Here is a 26,192-nt window from a genome sequence, read left to right as displayed (position 1 = left end):
GAGGTCTCCTATATTTCTGTTCCTTAACAACCTTTGTGTATTGCTATCAAATCTACTGATCCTGGGATTCAATATTTTTTTTTCTTGCTTTAAAAGATGTGAAGTTTAATTTTATAAAATATTTCTATGTTATAACACTCTTTTTTAACTCAAGGAGGACAGGAGCCTAACATACTTTATTTTGTTATTTTAGAAGTCTATTCTATGGGTTCAGTTTTCAAGAAGAAGGGTGTCATTAAAAATGACACACCAGATTTACAGTGGCATGCTTTATAAAAAAAAGTGAGAACAACAATTTCACAATGTGGTTTACTTATGAGTTAGCACATTATTTAGACATATTAAAACGAATAGATCACACATTGATATCCATAGCAGAATATTTTGTTTTTTAAATCTAACAGTTTGGCCATAATTTGTCATGGTTTCAGTTGCCTTGTTTAACAAGGGGATATTTTTGAAGTTGTTATCATTTCTCTTTTATTTTAGATATTTACCTCCAAAAACTCAGCTCTTACCAAAATAGTAAGATTAAGAATAAAAGACCTACAGTATTTCAACAGCTGGTTTGCTATATATGCCAAATGCAGTTATCTGCATTTGAATGGTGTTTTAACAATCTGTTTTTGTTTTAAGATTGGAGGCAGCATTTAACAGTCCTGCCCTTATATTCTATGGATGTTCTTCTTTTTAACTTGTGGGCAAAGCCTTCATCATACTGTGGAGGTAATCATCTTGATTTCTTTTAATATATGCGATGGGCACCCCTACTCTTGCTTTTATATATGCTGATTTTGCAGGAGATGCTACTTAAACTCTAGTTTTTTGTATTTGGGAGGTTTAAGAAAGAAGAAATTGTGTAGTGGTAAGCCAAGAGTTGAGTCAGACAGATAAGACATATTCAGATAAGGCTTCCAATTTAACAAACAGCCATTTGTATTTTTCTTGTCCAACAGAGTACAATGAAAAAAGAGGTGCTCTAAAGCAGTGGTCTAGCATGCTGACTGATTCTGGAACTAAAGTCTACACATCTTAATTACCAAGATTGAAAAATAGTGATAAAGATTTATGTTATCTAACTGGAATTTTTATTTTTAGGTTTTTTTTTTCCTGATTTAGAACCATGGCTGTTTTCAAACTATTCTTAAAACAGTATCTAGTATGGTCATTATATTTAATTGAAGTCTCTTTCTGGGAATTGATATACACATCTTAAATTTGCCAAGTTTGAAAAATACTGGTCTATGGCAAAATGAAGCAAATGCAATCAAGCAAAAACAGTGATTTTTGAAAATTCCTCATATCCTTAGTGCTTATCTGATTAGCAAATAAAATGTGTAGAAAAATACAGCCTTAATAAATGCCCATAATCACTGCTGATTTCCATAATCTAGGCAGGATGTTCATTGTCTATATATTTTTAATGCACAGACTACCAACAATTGTTTAGAGTAAGACCAGAGGTGGTATTCAGCAGGTTCTGACCAGTTCTGGAGAACTGGTAGTGGAAATTTTGAGTAGTTTGGAGAACTGGTAGTGGAAATTTTGAGTAGTTCGTAATACCACCTCTGAATGACCCTGCCCCATCTATTTTCTGCCTTCTGCGTCCCAGCTGATCGGCTGGATCTTCTTTTGTTGCTTTTCATAGGAGAATGGAGCTGGAAAGCAGGTTAGTGAGGTGGGGGGAGAATAGGAATTTTACAGTATCCTTCCCCTGGAGTGGGGTGGGAATGGAGATTTTACAGTATCCTTCCCCTGCCATGCACACCAAGCCATGCACACGAAGCCACACCACGCCCACAGAACCCGTAGTAAAAAAAAAAAAAAATCCCACCACTGAGTAAGACTGGGCTACAAAAATCACAATGAACATGAGATGGCATTTTTGTATCTTTTTGCTGCCCTCTAATGGCCACAAAGATTTATGCAATCCAATCCTGATTCTAGAAAAAGATGCTAACCTTAAATTTCTAGTTGAATACAGCCAAATGAGCATGGCTTATTCACTTTTATGTGATAAATTCAAGATTCTGCTATTGTCTGGAATACAAAAAGTAGGGGGTGCAGTGAAGAATGCAGAATGGTACATTGATTTTCAGTGTTTAAAACTACCAACATTATCAGTAGAAGTCCAGGCATTGGTGGAATTAGAACAGGGGTGGGCAAACTTTTTGGCTCAGGGGCCTCATTGACTTTTAAAATTTGACAGATGGGCTGGGTCAGCACAAGATTGACTTTAAGAGCGCCCCCATGGAAGAAGCCAAGAACGAGAACAAAAGTAGAGGCGGTGGGGGCAACAAGGGCATGTGATGGGTCCCTGCACGGTCCTCTCCCAGGTGACAGCCAGGGCTTTGGCACCTACTTTTTTCTTGAGAGGTGCAGTGTCTGCCTCCCTTTATACTCCTTGTGGAGGGACACACATGCCCCGTCACCCCTGCCGCCACTACATTTGCTCGGCTTCTTCCATGGGGGCACTCTTAAAGTTGACCTTTAAGTGGTCCCGGAACATCCGCCCACCTGCCCGGCACCTGCCCTCCCGGAACATGCCTCTTCCAGCCCGGCCTGGCCCAGCCAGCCAGCAGGTGACCACATGTCCTGGGGCTTATTGCGAGATGCCTGCAGCATGCTCTGTTCTATGTGTCAGGCCCAGCAAGTCCGAGCAGCCGGCGCATAGAACAGGGTGGTGCCTGACCATTGGAGAAGCGGAGCAAAGCCAGAGATTAGTAGCTGCCTCTTTAGGCACAGAAAGCTTCCCCCAACCAGCCGGTTGGTTTTCTCCTCCTCGGCTGTACAGAACAAATAGGCAGAGAAGGAGGAGAGCAGCTGGCCAGTTGGGGGAGGCTTCTTGTGCTGCGAAAGAGGCGGCTAATGATCTCCGGCTCCGCTCTGCTTCTCCAACATCTGGCGCCGCCCTGTTCTATGTGTCAGGCCCAGCAAGTCCAAGCAGCCGGCGCATAGAACAGGGTGGTGCCAGACCATTGGAGAAGCGGAGCAAAGCCGGAGATTAGTAGCTGCCTCTTTCGGCGCAGAAAGCTTCCCCCAACCAGCCGGCTGGTCTCCTCCTTCTCTGCCTGTTTGTTCTGTATGGCTGAGGAGGAGGAGACCAGCCGAGAAGCGCGCTGCCAGGCGGGGGCCACGCGGTGCAGGGCAACACGCCACCGCCCGGCCCTGGCGAGGGAAAGCAGTGGACGTTCCCCGGGCGGCAACCTCGGCCCCGCCACCAGGGAAGTGGCTGCCCAGCTCTGTGTTGTGTGTGCGATTTTTTGGCACGCGGCGCGGGGTCTCTTTTGGTCGGCCCTGATTTTTTTTTCAGAGGGGAATTTTTTTTTTTTCAGAGGCGGGCCGTATTAAAATGACCAACAGGCCAGATGTGGCCCATGGGTCGTAGTTTGCCCACCCCTGAATTAGAATCATCAGCCCCCTTGGTTTATTTATAGAAAATTGATCTCTGTCTGGAATTTTTATCCCCATGCTGTGAACATCTCCACTAATTTATATTACAGAGCAGGCCCTGGTTTTTTAACAGGATATCAGAATAGTGTTTAGATCTTTTTTTTTTCCTTATTAGTTACCTGTTTGAATTACACTATTGACTTTCTAGCCATGCCAATAGTAAAAGCCTAATCTATAGCACCGTATCTTATCTTTCAGTGTCCTGGAAAAGCTATTATATCACTCTTCACGGTTTGAGGGCATTCTTAAAGCATCTAGCTGACTATCACATCTGATCTGGTAGGAATGTTCCCACGCTCTCATATTCTGACCTTGCTGCATTTTTTTCAGTTTCTGACAATGGCACATTTCACACAAATAAACAAGCTTCAATAGATTTTAAATACTACATATCTATACATATAACTAACACTTGTATCTACTTGCATCTGTTTTTCTGAGTCTCCCTTCTCCAATCATTGACAAAACCTGGACACAAAAAATCATTTTCTTGCACAAATAAATATTTCTACTGTTTCCAAAGGTTCTCTTTTTAGAAGATTTATAAAGCTAAGTTAAGCTTTCTTGTATTTATTAAAAGCACCTTATAAATCATTACAATTTATGTCTGTTACTAAAATTCTACCACAAATGATATTTCCTTTCAAGATATCCATAAAAATACAGTAATTTCCTTTTGGGGGAGGGGAGAGTTAATCTATCTTTCCTCTAATGATTTAGCACTTTAGGATAATAAATAAACTTTATAATACATCACTTTTTCTCTTAATTTTCCTAAAATGAAAGTGAGAGTGCTCATCAAGCTGTGATTTGGTAAGCTTATTTATATTATCAAAAAGCTTCTTTTATCCAGTTGTAGGTTTGGCAGTATTAATGGCAAAAGTTAAAATATTCCTTGAGCATATAGAAAAGCCAGAACTTTTCCTTAACATTTTCAGTGTTAAGGAACAGAACCTTTAGATCAGCAATTTCACTTTTCATATATAGTAACATTGAACAATATTGTCCTTCTTTGAGCACTACAGTTCAGGCATGCCTGTTAGGATAGCTGTAAAAGATTTTCTAGATGGTTGCATTAGATACTTTTGAAGTATTTTCTAGTGCAGCAAATGTTATCTGCTATTAGAATTGTTATAATATCAGATTTTCATCAGAAACATCTGTGCAAATCAAACTAAATATAATATCATAATGCTACTTATATGCACAGCTACAAAAGCTCTATTCAGTTGCTTGTATCCCCACTTTACACACAATGGGCTTGTTATTCTTACAGTATAAGGCATTTATGGTTTGGTGAAGTTCATCCAAGGGTGACTATATCCAAGTAATGTGAGGAAATGCCTTATTTTTTAAAAAATAATCACATACTGGTAGAGATAGATTACCTCCAATGTTCTACTTAAGGTAAACAAAGAAATCATTGAAATCTTAACTGTGTTTATTACAGGTGTTGCAAATATAAAACAAAGCCAAGTGCTACCTTATATAGTGGCATAAATCTGTCTGAATTCTTCAAGTTGCTGAAGTCTTAGCTGCTTCATTATAAATCTTTTATATAGTCTTGCTAATTAGCCAGCATATATGATTTCATTTTGTAATAGTTCTGCAGGAAGAAAAGAGAGAGGGAAAAGTTACATTTTAAGCCAAATAAACCCCAGATGTGAAAATACTGTAGTTGCTCCTAAGCCTAAGAAATTAATTTTTGAAGTACTGAAATATTTATGTTTTAGTGGAAAATTTGAGGTCAGTCAAAAAAGAATGGATTTGTACACATAGCACTAATATGAATAATAATTAAAATAAGAGGAAAGGCAACAAAATAAGACAAATTAATGATATTAATTTTATATGTTAAGGGAAATAGGTATCCTATCTTAGTTAAGGACAGATGGTCATGGAGAAACTGATCTCTGTGATCACCAAGAATTGTCACCAAGTGATAGTACATAATTAGTTAATCAATCAATGAAGCAAGCAAGCAAGTATATGTCTTGGGTCAGTTGATCCTACCAAGCTTTTAGATGAACCTTACTCTAATATAAGTTATAGACTAGAATCAGTCAAAGATATTTACCCAGGACCCTGACAGATTTTTCAGTATAGCCACAGAGATCATATGAACAGAAATAATGCTAGTTTTAATATCATAAAGTGGACAGATAGTGAATGGATTGCTTGCTAGTTAGAGCACTTGGTGCTGTTACCAGCCACTCTATTCCAGATAATATTTTTGTTTATTTGAATGTGTGATGGAATGTCCAGCTGAAGAACTGGGGGCATCTCTAGGGTAAAGATATTCCTGCTTGGAATTGATTCAGTTAAGTAAACATCTGAGGTTAATCCTATACCTGTCATTTCCCAATACAGTCTGGTGAGATTCTTGTAATGTAGGTGTTCAAAAATAAATATCTACTTGGGCTTATTCATAAGTGGTTCTGGTTGTTTCCACCTGGTAGGTGGACCTCCACTTTTTTGGCCTTTCAGAAATGTCTAAAGACCTGTTTTTGCTATGTTGCTTGGGGCTCACAGAGGACCACACCATCATAGGGCTGGTTAATACCCATGGGGCCCCCTCCTACCATATCATTTTGAATTTTGACTAGCCTCCTAAATCATTTTTATATAGTTTTATGTATTTATATGTTACTTCTACACTGCCAGAAGCATGGGGGAGATATGCAGTTTCTAAATTTGATATATAAATAAAAAATAACCACAAATTAATAAGCTCAATTCTGCAACCTTAATGAGTTGATTAGAATCCTGTGGCTGGCTGCTGCTGCTGTCTGAACTGTCCAAATCTTAATCAGTGTCACACTGAAGGCTTCTGTTGTCTATTGCATTAAATTTGGCTCTAAATATGTTTATTGATGGGAAAATAATTTATTTATGTTGTAAAGTTAGCCAGTTGTTTGATTTGGCATTTTTATTCGCCTATTAAGTTCTTCTCAAGGATGTGAGATGGCAAATGTTGTTTGAGATATAAAAGGTATCATTGCAGAGTGTAAGCTGTTCCAAGCTGTGCCTTTTGCAATTAACTGATGGTGATTGTGTCAAAGCCAGTGGTGTTCAAGTAATGCTCCAGTTATTTTGCAATTGCATGCAAGGCACCAATTACTATTGGTACTATCTTTGTTTCCTTTTTCCTCAGACATTCTATTTATTGCAATATATAGAAAAATGTGAAATCATAGCTGCCAACTTTTTAACTGGTATTGGCCTTCATATGCATAAATTTCTTGCCAAGGATCTAAGATGTCATAATGTATTGGCATAGCATATACCAGGGGTCGCCAACCTTTTGGACCTCAGGGACCACCAATGTCATACTTTTAAATCCTGAGGACCACTAATAGGATTTTTAAAAAAGCTAATATATTTAATATAATTTTTTTATGTTAAATATAATATATATATATATATATATATATATATATATATATATATATATATATAATTTATATTTAACATAAAAAATTTTTTTAATGTACATCTTTAGTTATTCGGGTTTTCTCCCACATAATCCTAGATCTGACCAACCACTACCTATCCAATACATACTTCACCTACAATGGACAAAAATGCAAACAAATAGAAGGAGCACCCATGGGATCACCCCTCTCACCTGTCATTGCAAACCTCTACATGGAACAATTTGAAACACAAGCTCTAGAAAAATATGATCACAAACCCAAACTCTGGCTCAGATACATAGATGACATGTTCATAATCTGGCCACACGGGAAAGAAAAACTGAACAACTTCCTCATACACCTCAACAACCTACACCCCAAAATACAATTCACCATGGAAACAGAAGCTAACAATCAACTTCCTTTCCTAGATGTCTATACAAAAAATCCAATGGCTCCCTAGGACACACCATCTACCAGAAGAAAACACATACAAACTGCTATCTGCACGCATTCTCACACCGCCACCCAGCACAGATCAATTCCGTAGCCGAGACACTCAACTCCAGAACAAAATGCTTAGCCGACGAACAACACCTAAAAACCAAACTACACATTCTCACTAACGTACTAACAGCCAATGGATTCCAAAGAAAGAAGATTACCCACCTAATCCAAAAGGAACCCCAACCAAAATCCAAGACAGAGAACAAGAGAACGGAAAAGCCATTGGCTCCAAGTTTGAGGTCTGGCATGTATGTCAGTTTGCTTAGTTGGGGGGGTCAGGGTGTATGGCAGCTGGTGATACAGCCATGGTCTGGTTTCTGGATGATGGTTGCCTTTCGTCTATGGGATGGGTTTGGGTTTGAGTCTGGTGAGGAAGATTGGTGGTGGCATCGTGTGTTGTTTTGGGTCCGGTGTTGGTTTTCGTGGCTGGGACTCATTTGTTGATAAGGGCTAGTTTCCAGATGTCTGGTAGGCAGGAGGCATCGTCCCATTTATTCATGTTGTGGGGTGGTTCTCTATTTCAATGGAAGCTCTATTTCGATGGAAGCTTCCCTGAAATATTTCAGGGAAGCCATCGAAATAGAGAACCACCCCCAAACTAAGCAAACTGACACATATATGAACATATATGAACACATATAGCCAGGCCTCAAACTCGGAGCCAAACCAAAACCTGGAACGTTACATCACAGCCACCCACTCAGGATATCACATCACGGAACACAGGAGGTTACACCACAAAAACTCAGGATGTTGCAACACAGCCAATGACCCAGAAGATTACAGCACAAGACCTAGGATATCACAACAATAGAACTCAGGAGGTCATCACACAGCCCATTACCCAGGTCGTTACAACACAGGAGGCTGATAGACACACAGCCAATACCTCAGCCACACATGTTCTTACGAAAAAGCCAACCAATCTGCAAACATCAACTCCATCAATCAATCAAGAAATAACAACACAGCCAACCAGCCTGCTTGCAACAGATCCAGCACACTACACCTCCCCACCAGTATTTATAGAGAAACAGCAGCTCCAATCACGCTTTGCTCGCACAAGCATGAAGCTGAAAGCACAGCCTGAAGATGGCAAGTGGGACCTCATCGAAATGTCACCAAGATACTCTCAATCTTACAAAGAAAAGATCCAAACACACCAAAACCTGCATACCGTGAAAATCTATGAAAACAAATGCACACACACACACACTTATTTAATTATAACAAAAATGTAAATGCTTAATGATAACAAAATAAAACGTTCCAGGCTGGAAGCCTCCCCCCACCTGGCACCTTCCAAAGAGACAGAAGAGTGGGTGGTGTGTGTGTGTGTGTGTGTGTGTGTGTGTGTGTGTGTGTTGGGGCAACTGCCACTGGGAGAATTAGAGGCAGAAAGGGGGCTTCGTTCTCCTTGCAGGACAGCGCCCCTTGGCTGCCACTCCAGGGGCTTCTCAGCAGGCATCTACCTCAGAAGGACTGCCGCTCTTGGTGATTAATTGGGGGAGGGGAGGGGGAGAAAGTGGGAGCTCCTTTCAGATCCCAGGTGGAAGATTGAGAGACTCAGATCTGCAGAAGGGAAAGCTGGGGGAGGCTCTTCCAGCCTCACCTGGAGACAGGCAAGGAAAGATGTCCCTGGGGGCACTTCACTCGCTTTACACTTCGCTGCCAAACTCAGCCACAGCCAATGATTATTTGGGGGAGGGGTAGAGAGATAGAGACAGAGACCCAGAGAGAAAACATCTCTCGCATTACCAGGAGAGGAAAGGAGGGGAGGAAAACTCACTCTTTCACCGAGACCTACAAAACACCAATCTACCGCATTCCAGGAGTTCTTTGAAATCACCAAATGCTCCCACTTGCAGTTCTCGTGCCTCCTGGCTCTCTGAGGGATCCCAGAGGTAGGTCCCTGAGATGCACATGCCAACCACCTCCCACACACAGTTGCAGCGGCAACAACAGTTCCCTCCCCCAGTGACCGCTGTCAGTTCTTCCCCATTAGTTCTCTAGCTTTGAATTGCTCCCAGCTCTCTCTCTTTCCTTACCCCCCACATGCAGGCAGGCAAGGCAAGGGAGACGGAGACATGCACAGTTCCCAGCTCTTCCAGCCCTCACTGCCTCTCCCAACATCGAAGCCTTGGAGATGCAGGCAAAGCTGCCACAGTGGTAGCACCCTGAGTTGCTTGCTTCTCCACTACTGCTTCCTCCTCCTCCATCACCTTCTTCTCTGGGTAGGGGGATTCTTATCTAACCGAGCATGCTAAGGCAACTCAGGGCGCTACCACTGTGGTGGCTTTGCCTCCATCTCCAAGGATTTGATGTTGGGAGAGGCAGTGAGGGCTGGAAGAGCTGAGAACTGCACACAGCTCCATCTCCCTTTCCTTGCCTGCCTGCACATGAGCACGGGAGAGGGAGGGGGAAGGAAAAAGAGGTGGGAGCAATTCAAAGCTACAGAACTAATGGGAAAGAGCTGACAGCGGGTGCTGGGTGTGGGGACTGTTGTTGCCGCTGCCACCACCGTGTGTGAGAGCTGGTTGGTGTGTACATCTCAGGGACCTGCCTCTGGGGTGTCCCGGAGAGCCGGGAGGCGTGAGAACTATGTGGGCCAGATTAATTGCTTTTGGGGGCCATTTCTTCTGCAGCCCACCAAAAATTTTCCACGGCCCACCTGTGGGCCATGGCCCCCCATTTGGCGACTGCTGGTATATACTATATATACCATAGAAGGGGTGGGCAAACTACGCCCCGGGGGCCACATCCGGCCCGTTGGTCTTTTTAATCCAGCCCGCCAAAGATTGGTACAGAATTAAGGTTTGATGTGAATGATTGAATGATTGCATTCATTTTATTTTGACTTGTAATGACAGGCATTTCGACACCAGGTGGCGGCGCGTCTGTCAAATTTTAAAAGTCAATGAGGCTCCCGAGCCAAAAAGTTTGCCCACCCCTGTACTATAGTATAGTTCATATTATACTATTCAAGTGTGGCCTTTTGCAAGTGACAGATGGACATTTTGTTACTGCACCGATTTTCTAACTACTGTCCAAGAGTTATTGGTGTGGGACCGAGTGTGCCAATTATCACTGGGACCACCATGTCTGGTTTATGCCATAATCATTCAATTTCAGATTTTGATACTTTATGATCTTCTTCAGTTCTTTGTCTCTTTTTGTAATATTTCCATCAATTATCCACAATTTTCAACCACAATTTAATCTGCATGTTATGAACCAAGATATTGTCAGTTTGTATTTGGGATCCCTGTTTTATCCTGTTCATTTTTTACCATTAAGGACCCGGCCTAGGCAGATGTTATTGTTTGATGGTGTTAAATATACCATTGTAAAATATAATTCTTCCAATTGATTTATGATGATTGATGCCAGATCTCTTTTCTATTCTTGCCATGTCTCTTTTTCATTTGGTCTTTCTTATTTGGTCTCAGTAAGCCTTCTGATAAACTAACTTCAGTGTATCTTCTTCCCTTCCCTTCAGATACTCTTCTAATGCCACTTTTTTTTCTTCTACTGTCTGGTAGAGTTGTAACATTCCATGTCTACCCATTTTCCTTGGTATATAGAGCCTGTGAACATTGCTGCACAAATAGTCAATAGACTCGACCTTCCATCCTTCCGAGGTGGGTAAAATGAGGAGGCAAAATTGTTGGGGGAAAATATGCTGACTCTGTAAACCACTTAGAAAGGGCTGTAAAGCACTGTAAAGCGGTATACAAGTCTAAGTGCTATTGCTGCACAAATATAATTATTTTTCTGGTCTTCCTCTTCAGGAAATTTAGTTCTGCTTGCCTCCAGTCTGCTATCCCAGCTATGTATTTAATGATTGGAATTATCGAGGTGTTAATTTCCTTGATAGTATTTCCTTCATTGAGTTTGGACTTTAAGATACTGTTGTACTGTATTCAACCTCTAGTCTTCTTTTTGACTTTAGTATGCTTGATGTCAGCTTGAAGAATGTCCAGGTGCCAGATCATCAGGTCAGTCCACTCATTCAGTCACATACATACTTATATACTGTACAAAAAAAAAATGAGATTACATTTCTCTGGAGAATAAAAAAAACAAAAATAGATCAGTTTAGTTGATTGCTGTTTGAGACATTGCAAATGTTCACAGCTGAATATGCCTTTGCAAAGTCTCAAGTGTATACTATATTGCAAAAAATAAATTACAGCTGGTGAGATTCTTTTTTAAAAAAAGATATAACTTATTTAGCAATTTGACATTAGTAATCTATCAAATTATCAGTATCAAAGGGAACATGTTTTTAGCCATAAAAAAAAATAAATATACAAATGACAGTAAATGGCAATGCATATTTTTAAAAATATTCCCTAGTTTTACATTATTTTAATTTTATTCTGTCTGGCAAGATTTAGTATATATTACATTATGTTATAATGAAACAAACTCAACATAAGCAAAATAAAGAATGGTAATTCTTTTACTGCAGCTGTAAACAATATAAATATAGTTACAATCACATATAAATATGGAGATGTTCAGATATTGAATATTTAATGTTGTTTGATGTAAGGATTTTATTTTCTTGGTATAGAGCTGATTCAAAACTGAGACATTATAGTCAGTATTTTATTTTGACTGATCATGTAAAATTATTTATTTATACAGTAAAAATGCCAACAGTTGCAAATTTCTTTTTTTAAATGTGGTTGCTTATATTTCTGTCATTTTATTTCTTTACCTTATTTTTATTCTATCTTAAATCCAGGTGCCTTTACACAATAGAGCCACAGTCAGGAGTCAAGTATCAGTCTTTGATCTACAATTTGTGAAGAAATGCATCATCCTAAGAAGAATTAAGTAGCTTGAATTTCTATAAGAAAGAAAATCTTTCTCCTTCTTAAATTAAATAACAAAGACTTTCCATGCCCAATACTAGTCTGGATATGAAAGAGGCTATATAAGCATCATTCTGTCCTATTCCTTTTAGTGTGAACAGAATAATGAATTATTTCCCATTTTACTTGCTTTGTTTCTTGGAAACCAGGCAAATTATTCTTCTGTAATAATTTTTGCTTTAAAAGGGTAGTTATTCCACTGCTAAAATGAGAATCATTCAACTTTATTATAGATAAAACAGGTGGATATATAGAAGATGTGTGTTTTCTGAAAAATATAATTTCAAAGTTAAAACTTTGAACTGTGAGCAGATCCTAATTAGATAAGAGCCAGAATTTATATAGCTTGTTTTACTTCTCACAGATTAAAAAATATGAGCTAGACCCAAAGTTTTTACAGAATCAGAATAATTAGATGGAGAAAATGAAACAAAACGTTAATTTTCCTGAAATTTTTCCAGTTTCCTAAAAATAAATTTTAAAATCTCAGAATTTTTTTTAAAAAATCTCAATATCATTGTGTAATGTAGACCATATAAATTTCCTCATATTACTGCTTTTCAAATACTGAATTTTGTCCTGGTTTCAGGAAGTCATGATATTGGTATCCTAGTTAGCTGGATAACATCCAAATCATACTAGTTATGGGAGTTTCCTATGATGTTGTATGGAAGCAAAAGTTGGACTTTGAAGTAGTGCCAATAGCACAGGAAGAGTATTGAGGTTTTTGAACTGGAGAACACTCATTACCATTTAATTAAGATTTGTTTCTAAAAGCCTTGATACTCTCAAGATTATTACTAAACTTCTATGACATTCATGAGAAGGACATTCATAAGAAAATATGGAAGCAAGAAAAGTGTGCAAATAAATACTATGGTGAGATGTAATTCTCTTATGAGTACTAGCAATTAGGGTTTCCAATGCTAGAAGAAATACACACATTCACAACACACCCTAGTTTCTCACAAATTTTAGATTATAACATCTAGAACGCCACCAAAAGAAGAAGAATTGAACAATGGTTATTAAGATCTGGACCAATAAACTTTCTAGCTTGAATAAGCAACTAGCACTATCCAATTGTGTTGGGTTTGAACTCCTTTATACAATAAGCATTTTTGAGAAATTGTAAGAATTCTGCCAAAATAAGTAGCAGGAACCAGCACAGAAAATTTCAATAACACAGTGGTAGAACACATGCTTGATTTCAGTTCCAAAAATTCCAGATTCAATCACAGAATTTCCATGTAGGGTTCTCAAAGACTATCTGAGGTTCTGGAAAACTGTTTACAAATGGAGCTGTGTGCACATGCATGCTTGCTGGCTGCTTGTGCGGAATCATCCCCTCCCCTCCACTGGTCTGCAAAAAATAGTGTCATGTGTATATACGAATAGAGTTATTTTTAACCTACGCTTCTGGAAGAAAAAGATGTTTTACTAAGCAAATGATCACCAGTCATCAGTCATCATTTCTGTTCATTTTTGGGTCTACAAAGGTCTACTCTTTTTAATGTGTTCTGTACACATCTTATACATCCATTCATGCCATGTAACAGGGTAACATTTTCCCTTAGATTTCTGTCTTTATTATTGTCGATTTCTGTCTTTATTATTGTCAATTTTCCCCAATGGCTCATCTATAATTCTTGCATAATATATAGTTTACAATAACCTATGAATTCCTCCTTTTATATGAACCCACAATAACCATAATAATATCAATTCATATCATACTCTTTTTCATTCAAAATTCCCTGTGTCTATTTGTTTCTAAAATGTATTTATTGATTGTACATCACCAACCATTGACGTGGCTTATAAATTGTGTAAAGGTGTATATATCCATTTAAACTCTATCCCATAAGATCATTTATACACATTTATTATTTACATCCTTTCCCTTTCTCATGTTTCATAGACACACAATGCATTTAGTTTTAGTTTTAATTTCATGTACTTTACTATTTACTCCTTTTATTTTACAAGTCAAAATATTCTATATATCAGGGAAATCATCATAAATTCCAAATATGTCTTTACTATCTGTCATGGCTTTGGGCAATCCAATTTTTCACATATTTCATTGTAGTATGATAGACTAGTTTACTAAAATTATGCTAATAAGAAAGAATACCAATGAATTTTAAGATATATTTGGGCAATCTGACACAAACACAACTAAATATCAGGTTTATTTAAAGCATGATTACAATATTCTATGTAAGATAGGATGTAATTAGATACAATTGCATTGATGTCATAAACTAAGAAGCATAGGAAATGTAGCAAAACTTATTTAAAACTTATGTAGAATATAAATATATGCAGGGTAGTAAAACAGAGCCAAGATATAATGTTAGTGTGGTGAAGGAATAAAATATTGATATTCCCAAAATGGCTTAGCATTCAAGCTTAATCAAAACAGTTATTTTGAATTAAATCTATTTCTCTGTTTCTTAAGTTCAGGGTTTTTTTTCTTTTGCGGGGGGGGGGGGGTTGTAAAATCATATGCCATCTATTCCATGAATGTATATACAAAATTCAAGCGTAGGATCAGACTCTATAATAAAGTATAAAGGAAACTGTGTATCATTTATTATTGAAAGCTAAAGTGAAGAAACAATATGTAACGGGATACATATCTAGTCTTGGCCTATTGTTCTGGGGGAGAAAATCTCCAAAGGTGATTATGTTGAAATAAGGCAGGTGTAAAAACAAGATCTGACCTTAATGGCTTTGCTGAAATGCACAGTATTTGTTCTCACATTTTTTCCATTCTGTTTTTATGATCAGGATATCTGTCTCTGAGATAATATGTCATCATGATCATGCTTAACATAGTTTCCATTTTACTTTTTTGCTTAGGATATGCCCTCCCAAGGTAGTACTGTATGTCACAAACTTTACATATTTAAAAAGAACATCTGATAATATTGTTATGAATATAACTTTTAAGAGGAAAAACAAAAGCAATTGGTATGGATGTGTCAAACAGTGCTTTTGAAAAAAATATAAAAAAGTAGCCAATTATACTGCCCATGAAATGAATGTTTATAACTGAAAAGATAGATCAACATTAAAGTACAAGGCCTTGCACAGCTTGAGGATGAATGAGAGCCTTCACTTCTTACTCTCCAGGAACACTGATACTGTGTAAATGGAATAAATATTTAAATAAATTAAAATGTATGTCTTTTAACTGTAGCTTTTGTCATATTGACTATATGAAATCAGCAAAGTCAATTGAAAGTACACAATCACAAAATTTAATAACCAGTGAACTCATCAAAAATGTCTGTTTATATTTGAAGAAGCCAAAGAAGAAAGATCATTATATTGTATCCAAATTGTGTGTGTGTGTGTGTGTGTGTGTGTGTGTGTGTGTGTGTGTGCGTTTCTCAATAGCAATAGCTCAATAAGCTGTGTTCCCTTGGATGCCAGACTTCTGTCAGCTCTGGGGAGATGACTAGCAATGATTATGAGAAATTATGCCATGTTCCTTTTACAAAATTGAATACATTAAAGTTATAATCAGTTGTATTATTTTTATTCCATATTAATCTCTGATCTTAACTGGAACATTGAAAAATATTTTTGATTTGTTTTAACATTCATTAAATAAGATACAGGATAATTGAAAGTCACCTGTCTCTATTTTTTAAGTGAAAACAAATAGACTGCAAGCTGACAAGTTTAATTTGAACAGCGGGAAAAGGAAAAAAATAACAAACAATTCTGTCTGGGCCACCCACTTCCATCAAAACCTCTTCCACATATTCAACATGTTATGTAGGCTAGGATGATACACAGAGATATCTCAATTTAGTTCACATGCATTGAAAAATATGCTTAATTTTGAAGCTTTATGAGAAAGAATAGCTGTATTAAGTTTTCTATGTTATATGTACATTTATTATGACTATTTCATAGCAAAAGAAATATTAGTACAACTCAGGAAGACTGCTGTGTAGCCAGAACACCAAATAGATAAATATAGTGGCTACTGCAAAGAAGGGGAAAAAAGGGAAAAGGGATAAAAGAACATAATTGATGCAGACACATTAAATACTATCGTACAATACATTTAGCTTGCATTACATTATATTATCGAGTATGCTACATTCTACAATGGTTTTGCACTTATGTAAAGTTTCATAATTTCTCAAGAACTTGAAGGTGGCATGAAATTATCACCAAATTGCTTCATCACAGCTCCATTGTTTGATATATATAAATCTATTAACTCCAACAGTATTCTAGCATAAATGAATTTTCTATTAACATTAATCTAGCATCTTTGGCACAATCTAGGTTCCTATTAAAAAAAACTATCTATAATTTAGAAAACAAAGTTAGGGGAAAGTCATGAGAAAAATACCCATATTAATGAACATATGACATTTAGTAACTATTATGTAGAAAAATTGTTTGTAAACCCTAATTTACTTGTGCTGAATACTTTAGCGCAAATCATTTGTATATGCAGATTTGACAAATGTGTCACAAAAATAAGAAACTCAAACTAGACAGATTTGCATAAGTGGCTGAGAGAATCTCACTCATGTTCCTGATAAGCAATACGTATATGATGTTTTACTGTTTTTCCCCAGACTTGTCACTGCTCTCATTGCAAGTATAATATACATCATTTCCATGCTACTTTTGTTTTCACAAGCAGAAAGCAGAACAATTGTTCCTATATTAACATTTTTCTTTTTGATGCTTCAAATAGGTTTACCTGAATCAAACTTTTCAAGAATAATTATGTGGCACTTGTTGCTTCAAAACATAAAAAATTTCCTGACTGTATGTTATTATCTATTAATAGGTGGAACATCACAACAGTATGCTGGCTTGCAAGTTATTCTGCTAGGTAGCTTGAAAGGATTGGTGAGAACAACATAGAGATATTTCATTAAAAGTGATTGGATAATTGGGAAAATTAAATATGAATAACCAGAGACTATTTGATAAGATTTATTTAAAAAATCTGTTTGGAAACATTGTTTAAGAAAATGTATATGTATGCCTGACAGATGTATGAATAAAAAACTAAAAACACAATTGATTTTATTATTTATGGCAAAATAAGAAATTAATGAAGAGTATGCGGCTAATGAAAAATTCTGAATATGAGAGAAATTGCAATCTGATTAAATCAAAAGAACAGATTCTAGGAAATCCTGGGCACAAAATGAAAGAAATGAAAGGTACAAAAATGAAAGCAGAATGACTTGAGGACCAGAGAGACAAAAAGTAGTGGATCAATTAATTTCCCCAAAGAGCAAATGGAAAGTAGATATAATATGCAAGGATGGTGAAGCTGCCAGGAAAAAAATGAAAATAATTATGTTACAGCGTATTGTGGAATTGTATGGAGTTAATGGGAAGTATACAATTGTATGCTTGCTGGAATGATAAAGCATATGAAAGACATAAATAGAATAGAATAGAATAGAATAGAATAGAATAGAATAGAATAGAATAGAATAGAATAGAATAGAATAGAATTCTTTATTGGCCAAGTGTGATTGGACACACAAGGAATTTGTCTTTGGTGCACATGCTCTCAGTGTACGTAAGAAAACAATAAAATACATTCATCAAGAATCATAAGATACAACACTTAGTGATATTCATGTTTACAAATAAGCATCAAATCATACTAGGGAACAAATAAAACAATATAAATTGTAAAGATACAAGCAACATGGTTATAGTCATAAGTGGGAAGAGATAGATAATAGGAAGGATGAAAAGAATAATAGTAATATAGTTTACTAAGCAGTTTGACAGTGTTGTGGGAATTAGTTGTTTAGCAGAGTGATGGCATTCGGGGAAAATGGTCTTTGTGTCTAGTTGTTTATTTATTTATTTAATTTGTCAATCGCTTACAAGATAATAGGTATAAGTATAAACATGAGTAAGAATACAGGAAATAGGTACAAATAAATGGGGACAATAGAACAGGGACGGTAAGCATGATGGCACTTATGCACACCCCTTACAGATCTCTTAAGAAGGGGTGAGGTCAATAGTGGATAGTTTGAGGTTAAAGGAGTGGGAGTTAGATAAGCAAATTAATCTCCAAGGGTAATTAGACAATCTTAAGATGTAAGTAGTTTAAAATATAGTCAGAGACTTTTCTGCTTCAATTTGACACAAAATTGTTTTTAGCATTTACATTTTAGAATTTAGAATTATATCATTGCCACCACTATTTTGCATTCCTATCTTTAAAAGCAGCATGTTAGGTATAACAAGTTAGGCTTTGTTTTTCTTTGATGTATTAATTGTTCGCTGTCCAGAATTATTTATTTATTACAATTGCAAGTTGTGATGGTTCATGTGATCACCTCACTTAATGACCTGCTGTCCATGCTCTCCTTGATGGGCTCAGGTTGATAAGGGAATATGTGGTACTTTAGGATGGGAGAGGCCCTAGGAGGCCTAGCATAGGTCCATACCCACATTATAGCATCTTCCCAGTTCAAATTTGGCCTGCCCTAGATTTTCCATGGGTTTCCCCACCACATGAGGCACCCAACGTCCACTTCCAACCCCTCATGGTCACTGCAGGTTTTGGGTCTGCTTCCATCCCACACTTGGTCCTCAAGGCATTCAGAACTCAGTGGGGCAAGATGAGACAGAGATATGTGTGTGTATGGGGGTGCTGCACTCAATCATAAGGGCAGACAGATTGCCTACTATCCAAAGTTTGTTCAGCAACCATAATTTTGAAACTGGGTCAAAAATAGCTTTTGGTGAGTTTGTCATAACTTTGAATGGTTGTTAAGCAATCAGTCATAAGTTGAAAAATACCTACTGTCTCTTTGTAGAGCCCTTATGAAATATAGGCAATTTGATGAAAAAACAGAATTTATACAATTAAAACTTTTTGATTGCATCTTTCATGTAGGCTTTTTTAATAATTAGATTTTTATTTGCATTTTCCCCAATACAAATTCTAAAGAGATTTACCTAATATAACACATTTTTGTATATACTGTTTCTCATCTTCATATACATTATTAACCTATTTACATGAATAATAGCATTGCAACTTTCAGAATACTGAGAATAAGTGTATATGCAATAATGTTAATCTAATTATTTTCCAAAAATAAATTTCATTTGAGAAATTTCTAATTATAGGAAGGGAAGAAAGAATTCTTCCAGTGCATAGCAATTAAGTTTGGAAGACAAAGGTTGTATTTGTGCATAAGGAACTATTTTTATTAATTTAATTACTGCATAGTTCAAGTAGGACTAAGGCAGAAAACGGGGCGGGACATGACCAATGGAATTTATGATTCCTTGCTTGAAAATTAATTCCACCAATTTATACAATGCAGTCATGCAGTCATGATGTTTGAGAAACAGCACAAAGCCATAAACTTGTTTTTAAATGGATTCCAGCCAGTATGTATATTTGTTTTTGAGGTGGTATTAGCATTCTTTCCTTTCATGAACATATTATAACATTAAAGAGAAGGATTACCACATTTTATTTATGACAACATTTATTTATCCATGCCTTGACTTATTCACTACTGCTTCATCCATTGTACAAGTTATTAGTGTGTTTTTTTTCCTCTCCCCTTCTGTTCAATCGTCTGATTCTCAGATACTGCCTGGACTAAGCCCTGCAGTGTGTGGGCCAAGGTAACTTATCAATCTTAAATACTGTATGTGGAAGCTGGAAATATAAAGAAAACCCTCCTCCCAAAAATGTATAATGTCTGATGTAAATTTTAAAAACTTTTTGTAAAGCTAGCAACAGCTGCATTTTGGCAGGAATTCTATTAAATAGGACATAGATTTTAGCTTTTATTTTATTTTCTTCTGAAGAATTCAAGAAGAAATGCTATGCTTTAACTACATCCTCTTTTCTTCTTAAACTCAGAAATGATTTTTATAGGGTCCTCCAGAAGAAGTTGACTTTAAATCTGCAAGGAACAATGGACAGTTCTAAACTGAAGCTAGGAAATTGGAGCTTGAACGGTTGAAGGGACAAGAGAAAAAGCAGAATTGTAGTGATGGCTGTTTTTGGTGTGTTTTCAATTATGAAACAGAAGAAATGTGTACAGGCCAGAGAAGGATCACAGACATGACAGAGCAGTTGCCAACACCTGTAAACTATACAGATACTTGTCCTTTCCTGCCATCCATATAAAGATAAATGATGCAAGAGAATCTTAATATTTTGAGCATTGTCTTTTATTCTTCTAGTGCATGGGAAAGAGGAAGAAAGATTATGGCTGGACAATTCTGTTGAGGGAAGATATTTGGTTGCTGAAACTACATTTTTTGTTTTCTGGATGAGAGATTTCTGTCAAAAGATGAATTGCATGTTACAAGAACCGAAAAGAATTTGTTGGCCTGAAGCAGGATGAACTTGACTAGGGCAACTGAAAAATGTGGACTTGGATATGAAAACTCTGCATTAAGGACATAAAAAAATAGACAAAAAAATATTCTAAAACAGTGTTGGCTAACCTTTTTGGGCTCCTGTGCCAAAAATTGCCAGCACCCAGAAGGCAATGCACACCGCCCCATGCCCCAGAACATGTGTGTGTGTTCCCTACCCCATCCCCTTACCTGCATTGCGCATGCATGCGCCTCCCAGCTGATTTTACTGGAAGTGATGAAATGGGTCTGTTTTTCGGCCTCCAAAGGATGCAGAGGCTTCCCTCGAGCCTCTGTGAGGCCAAAAAAGGCCTCAAATGGGCTGAAAATCAGCTGGAATGTACACACATGCACAGTGCAGGTAGGTTTGTGATGGTTCACCATCACAGTTCTAGAAGAAGGTGAAAATAGTGTTATAAAGAGCCTCTTAACCACTCAGTTAAGGCATAGGAAGAACATTAATTATGATAGGTTTCATTATATATACTAAAATTTAGAATATAGATTACAAGCAAGATCAGCTTAAAGTCTTAATAGAAGGCAAATATGATTTAAGGGTTACAATTGGTAGCTAATGGAATACTTTATTTGATTGGAATATGGCAATTAGAAGATACAATCTTATTTAAAAAAAGAACTAAAAGAAAAGAAGCAACAGTATCTACGGTACAAAAAATCCAACGAGATGAATCTAGTGGCACTATGAGAATTAAAACAAATGGATGAAGTATAACGAATACTGTCTTGGTTTCTACTGTCAACTTCTGATCCATGAAGAAAAATCTGGATGATATTTTTCAAAAGCAAGGTGTAGACCTTTCAAGCAAGTATGACTTGGTATTGCTGGAACATAATCTTGCCAAGCGTGTATTGAGGAAATTATACCTTTCTTCTTTATAGGATGGAATGAGTAATGAGTGTAGTGAGTTGAGGTAGTCATATTAGAGGCAGAGAAAGATACTTCAGATGTAGATGAACATTTTTGCTGTACCTATTGGGACATGTATGTTTGCACTTTCTTATATTCAGTATATCTTTTCCTGGAATCACAAAGCAGCTGTGGACAGTATGCATTGTAAATTATCCGAGGAAATTGGATTTATACATCTTAATACAGCCATTTTAAAATTTGTATACAAATGTGAAATTTGCCCTTGGCACATTCCAAAGCATAATTTTGTCTTCTGTTCCAACAATAGAGCAGAGATCTAATTATATATAATTACACTATAGGCACACTACTACTAAAAAGGGCTACTAGAAGGAAAAAAAAGAATAACCTGACTCATCCTTTATATGGCTATAAAATATTTAATGTAATTAATTATCCATTGTAAGATAGGCAAACAGAAAGACCACCTATATATTTTTAAAGGACATGAAGTGATTTCATTTCCTTTAAAGGGATTATAAAAAGTGAACAACCATAATAGCAACTATAAGCCAGAGATCTAAGGGAAGAACAAAAGGTAATATTTAACTCAGCAGAACCTTTCCCTAGCCCCCCCCCCCTTCTCCCTTCTCCCCTCCCCTATTACTCTCCTTCCTTCCTTCCCACCTTCCCTCCCTCCTTCCTTCCTTCCTTCCTTCGTCCCTCCCTCCCTCCCTCTCTCCTTTCCTTCCTTCTTTCCTCCCATGAGGGCTAAACCTGATAGATATCCATAGACAAAAGTAAATAAAATGAGTTCATCAAGACAATGATCATACTTCCAAATTGTGGTGAAGTAAGTGCCTTTTCACCATCTGTTACTTTTTATTATGTAACTATTTTATTATGTAAATATTCATATACAATGCCATCTAAATGAAGACAAATTGCTTCACTGTATATTGATGTTGCCAGGTCTCTTTGTGTGCCAGTGACCCACTTCTTCCCCAACCCACCCCATCTAAAAAATGGCATACAGAAAATTTTGACATCAATTCATCCAACATCTTCACATTCCTACTTGTGAGAAATATACAACAAATGTTGTAAATTAGCATACATGTGTTTCTTATATCTATTTCTCATTAGTCTTGAGAATGAATGAAACAGTGATTTACAACTAGAAAAAATATATAGTTGTACTGAAAATAAAGCATAATCCTGATACTTAAAATATTGTCAAGTTTAGTTCAGTACATATACTTCATATTTCTGAGTTTAAAAAGAGCTTTGGAGGTAATACACAAATATGATGATAGTGCTCATACAAAATTTCAGTCGTGTTCAAGATAAGATTGGAAGTAGATTTGCAAGGGAAATCCTCTATTGACAATGGATCTATGCAACATTTTCTGAACAAACTTCATTAAAATCTAATATCCCAAAGGTACTTTTCAGAAGGCAACTGAACTTTCTTGTTTTTTCTTTGAAGATGTTTCGCTTCTCATCCAAGAAGCTTCTTCAGCTCTGCCAGAGTGGTGGGGAATGGAAGGATTTATATTCCTTGCAGACAGCTGGTCATTTGCATCCATTGAAGCACTTGAAGGTTGTCTGTGTCCTCAAGATCACCTGAGTATGCTAATGGTTCATTTTTTCTGGAAATCCCTTCATACTCCCACACCATTGAAAGGGTATTCATCCTAAATTGCATAGCTAAAAGTCTATAGAGATTCTCATCCAGATCATGGTTGTTCCAAAGGTGTTTTTTCAGGATGCAACTGGACTTTCTTGTTTTTTCTTTGAAGACATTTTGCCTCTCATCCAAGAAGCCTCTTCAGCTCCTTGCATCTAATAATTACAATTTAATTCACAGTGTGGAATACACAGACATCCTCATAAGCAATGTATTCAATAAGTAGAGCAAAAGCATTGCCAGGATCAGGTAAATACTTGAGGTTTGTAAGAAACAAGACAAAATTTGGAACTGACATGGGCATAGATATGGAAATGATCCTGATACATGGAAGATGTTTCAGTGCTTGACTGATCTCAGGTAGAGGCTTTTATTCTAAAAGCTCTCAGTCTGTACCTTTGCCCTTTAGTTTTTGATGCAAAGATGATGGCGACCTTATGGATATAATATCATTGTTGAGATTTACAGGAGCAAGCATAGGAATGGAGTTACATGTAGTGGTGGAATTCAAATAATTTAATAACCGGTTCTCTGCCCTAATGATTTCCTCCAACAACCAGTTCACCAAATTGCTCAGAAAATTAACAACCGGTTCTTCAGAACTGATGCAAACTGGCTGGATCCCACCACTGGTTTCATGTTTCAATATTTCTACATGCCACTAATGCTATAACCAGGTTCTTTGGATTCCTTGCTGGACCGGAATCCAAAGAACCTGGTTATAGCATTGTCTTTCAGTGATGAATCATGCTTAAAATTTGCTAGATTTGTATGAAAAGTATGAAAACAATATGCAACCTCAACTCACATCCTTTCCTACCTGGTTTTCCAGATTTAGTTTTTGTAGTAGCTTCTTGTTTTTGTAAAGATTCAGTTACATTTCTGGAATTACATTATTCTTAATCTAATCCACAATCTGGCCTGATTTACACAATAAAAACTTTTTCTTAGGTTCATCATAGCTATTCTGGAAATGTTCTGGCTAATTGGATTGCACTTTTTGGCTTCTTTTCCCCATTAAGTAGTTAATTTGATTAAGATGTTCATCAGGTGAAGTTCAAGTACAGATTACATATGTTGAAGAAAAAGTTGCCAATAAAGAATTCTGTTTGCAAAACTAAATTAACATGAAAATCCCAGAAAGGAAAAGAAGAATGCTTTTATGTTGTTCCCAATCACTAGTTAGAGGACAGAAGAAAGCAGTGCTTGGTGTCTCTTTCCTTTCCAAAGATATGACAGGGCCAAAAAAAATAATACTTTATAGCATTGCAGGAGAAAGTCGAAGAGAAACCTTTCCCAAACATTGGCCAAAGGGTTATCATTGGGTAGTTTCAGTAATCAGTGCAAGATTATTACAGTGGTCATTGAAAGTTCCTACCCTTGGAAGAGCTTTATGTATGTTGAAATTCTTCCAGGCTTGTGAAGACTCAAACAATCCGAAATATATCTAGTTTAAGCATTTGTGCCTGCCCTAGAGAGAAATCTGAAAGCAATGATCTGAAACAATCTGAAGCTTCCTTGAACTGCTTTGTAGAATAGAATAGAATTCTATATTGGCCAAGTGTGATTGGACACACAAGGAATTTGTTTTGGTGCAAATATTCTCAGTATACATAAAAGATACATTCGTCAAGAGTCAAGAATCATAAGGTACAACACTTAATGATAGTCATAGGGTACAATAAGCAATCAAATCATACTAGGAAACAGTCAATATAAATCATAAGGATACCAGCTACAAAATTACAGTCATACAGTCACAAGTGGGATAGCTGATAAGGATTGATGAGAAGGTTAATAGTAATAGTAGTGCAGAATTTGTAAATAGTGTAGAAATAAATTGGCAGTTTGAATTAAGTCACTTCCTGGGTTTGAATGATTTCCCCAAAATGAACCCATGTCAGTTCACAAATTTTTTTACAGTGTACAGTACTATACAATATAGCTTAATCCTGGTCAATAGTATCCTCAGCAGGACAAATCTAGTCAATCTCCTCTTCTCTTCTCTTCTCTTCTCTTCTCTTCTCTTCTCTTCTCTTCTCTCCTCTCCTCTCCTCTCCTCTCCTCTCCTCTCCTCTCCCCTCATCTCCTCTCCTCCCCCCACCCCTACATATGCATATTATATGTATATAATATTCCAGTATTTATTGAAATTTTCAGAATTCCATTTTCAAATTGTAGAAAAAGGATCTATCTTTGGGAACTGAAAAATTGCTCTAATTTTAGCATACATTTTTCTTAAAAGTACTACAAAGTACATAGAAAGAAAGAAGAAAAGAAAGAAATAGAAAGAAGCATCCTATTTTCTTTGCATTAATATAATATAAGCACAATTACAAAATATCTTATTATAGTATGTTATAGGGTTACTCTTACTATAGAATATTATAGAGTTTGCACTAGAAGATGTACAAGGTTCCTTCCAACCCTATTATTCTGTTATTCTATTCTTTCATATGATTTTAAAATTAGCTTACCTTTTTCTCTTTTCCTTTTTTGCAATAATCAAAACTAAAAATCATAATTGCATTTTTTTCTATTGTATGCAAAAAGTCTATCACAGTTTCTAGTCAACTCTAAAGGTAGATATTGATTTTTTTTTCTTTAATCAAAGAAGTTAATTTAGTAATCTCCACAATTTCTATTTTCTTTATCCACCATTCCTCCATTACAGGTAGTACAATATTGAACCTGTCTAATTTCAAAGATATAATAGTCTCATTGCAGTTGTCATATTTAAAAACAAACTCCTGTGACTTTTTACTAGTTTACAAGTTAGTCCCAAAAGAGAAAAAATGAACTACATTTTTTTGTCTGTCAATCCATTCTGTTTTTAAATTAGCACAAAATTACCATTTAAAATTAAATATAATTAGTCAAACTGCCACTAGCAATTATAATAAATACAATGTACTCTGTACCTCATGAAAGCCCTCTAGATGTACAGCATTAGTTCTTGA

At 36.5% G+C, this 26,192-nt stretch overlaps 1 protein-coding gene and 1 long non-coding RNA gene across 3 annotated transcripts in view; one reads left to right on the top strand and one right to left on the bottom strand.

Annotated features, from left to right (window-relative positions):
• The window catches only part of LOC113436311 (uncharacterized), a 58,806-nt gene extending 44,067 nt beyond the window's left edge, over window positions 1–14,739 (top strand). For both annotated transcript variants that reach the window (XR_015744343.1, XR_015744342.1), the window contains 2 exons: window positions 11,329–11,374; window positions 12,130–14,739. This is a non-coding gene — a long non-coding RNA (uncharacterized LOC113436311). The remainder of the gene's footprint in view (window positions 1–11,328; window positions 11,375–12,129) is intronic.
• CXADR (CXADR cell adhesion molecule) overlaps window positions 1–26,192 on the bottom strand; it is a 244,819-nt gene that overhangs the window by 97,715 nt on the left and 120,912 nt on the right. Inside the window, exon 3 of the mRNA XM_087937524.1 lies at window positions 4,937–5,059. The gene's annotated coding sequence lies outside the window, so the exon portion shown is untranslated. The remainder of the gene's footprint in view (window positions 1–4,936; window positions 5,060–26,192) is intronic.

Source organism: Pseudonaja textilis, chromosome 7 (assembly GCF_049901715.1).
Source record: "Pseudonaja textilis isolate UNSWEBS1 chromosome 7, rPseTex1.2, whole genome shotgun sequence".
Lineage (NCBI taxonomy): Eukaryota > Metazoa > Chordata > Lepidosauria > Squamata > Elapidae > Pseudonaja > Pseudonaja textilis.
Note: the sequence above shows the minus strand (reverse complement) of the source record. Positions and strands in the feature narration are given on the sequence as shown.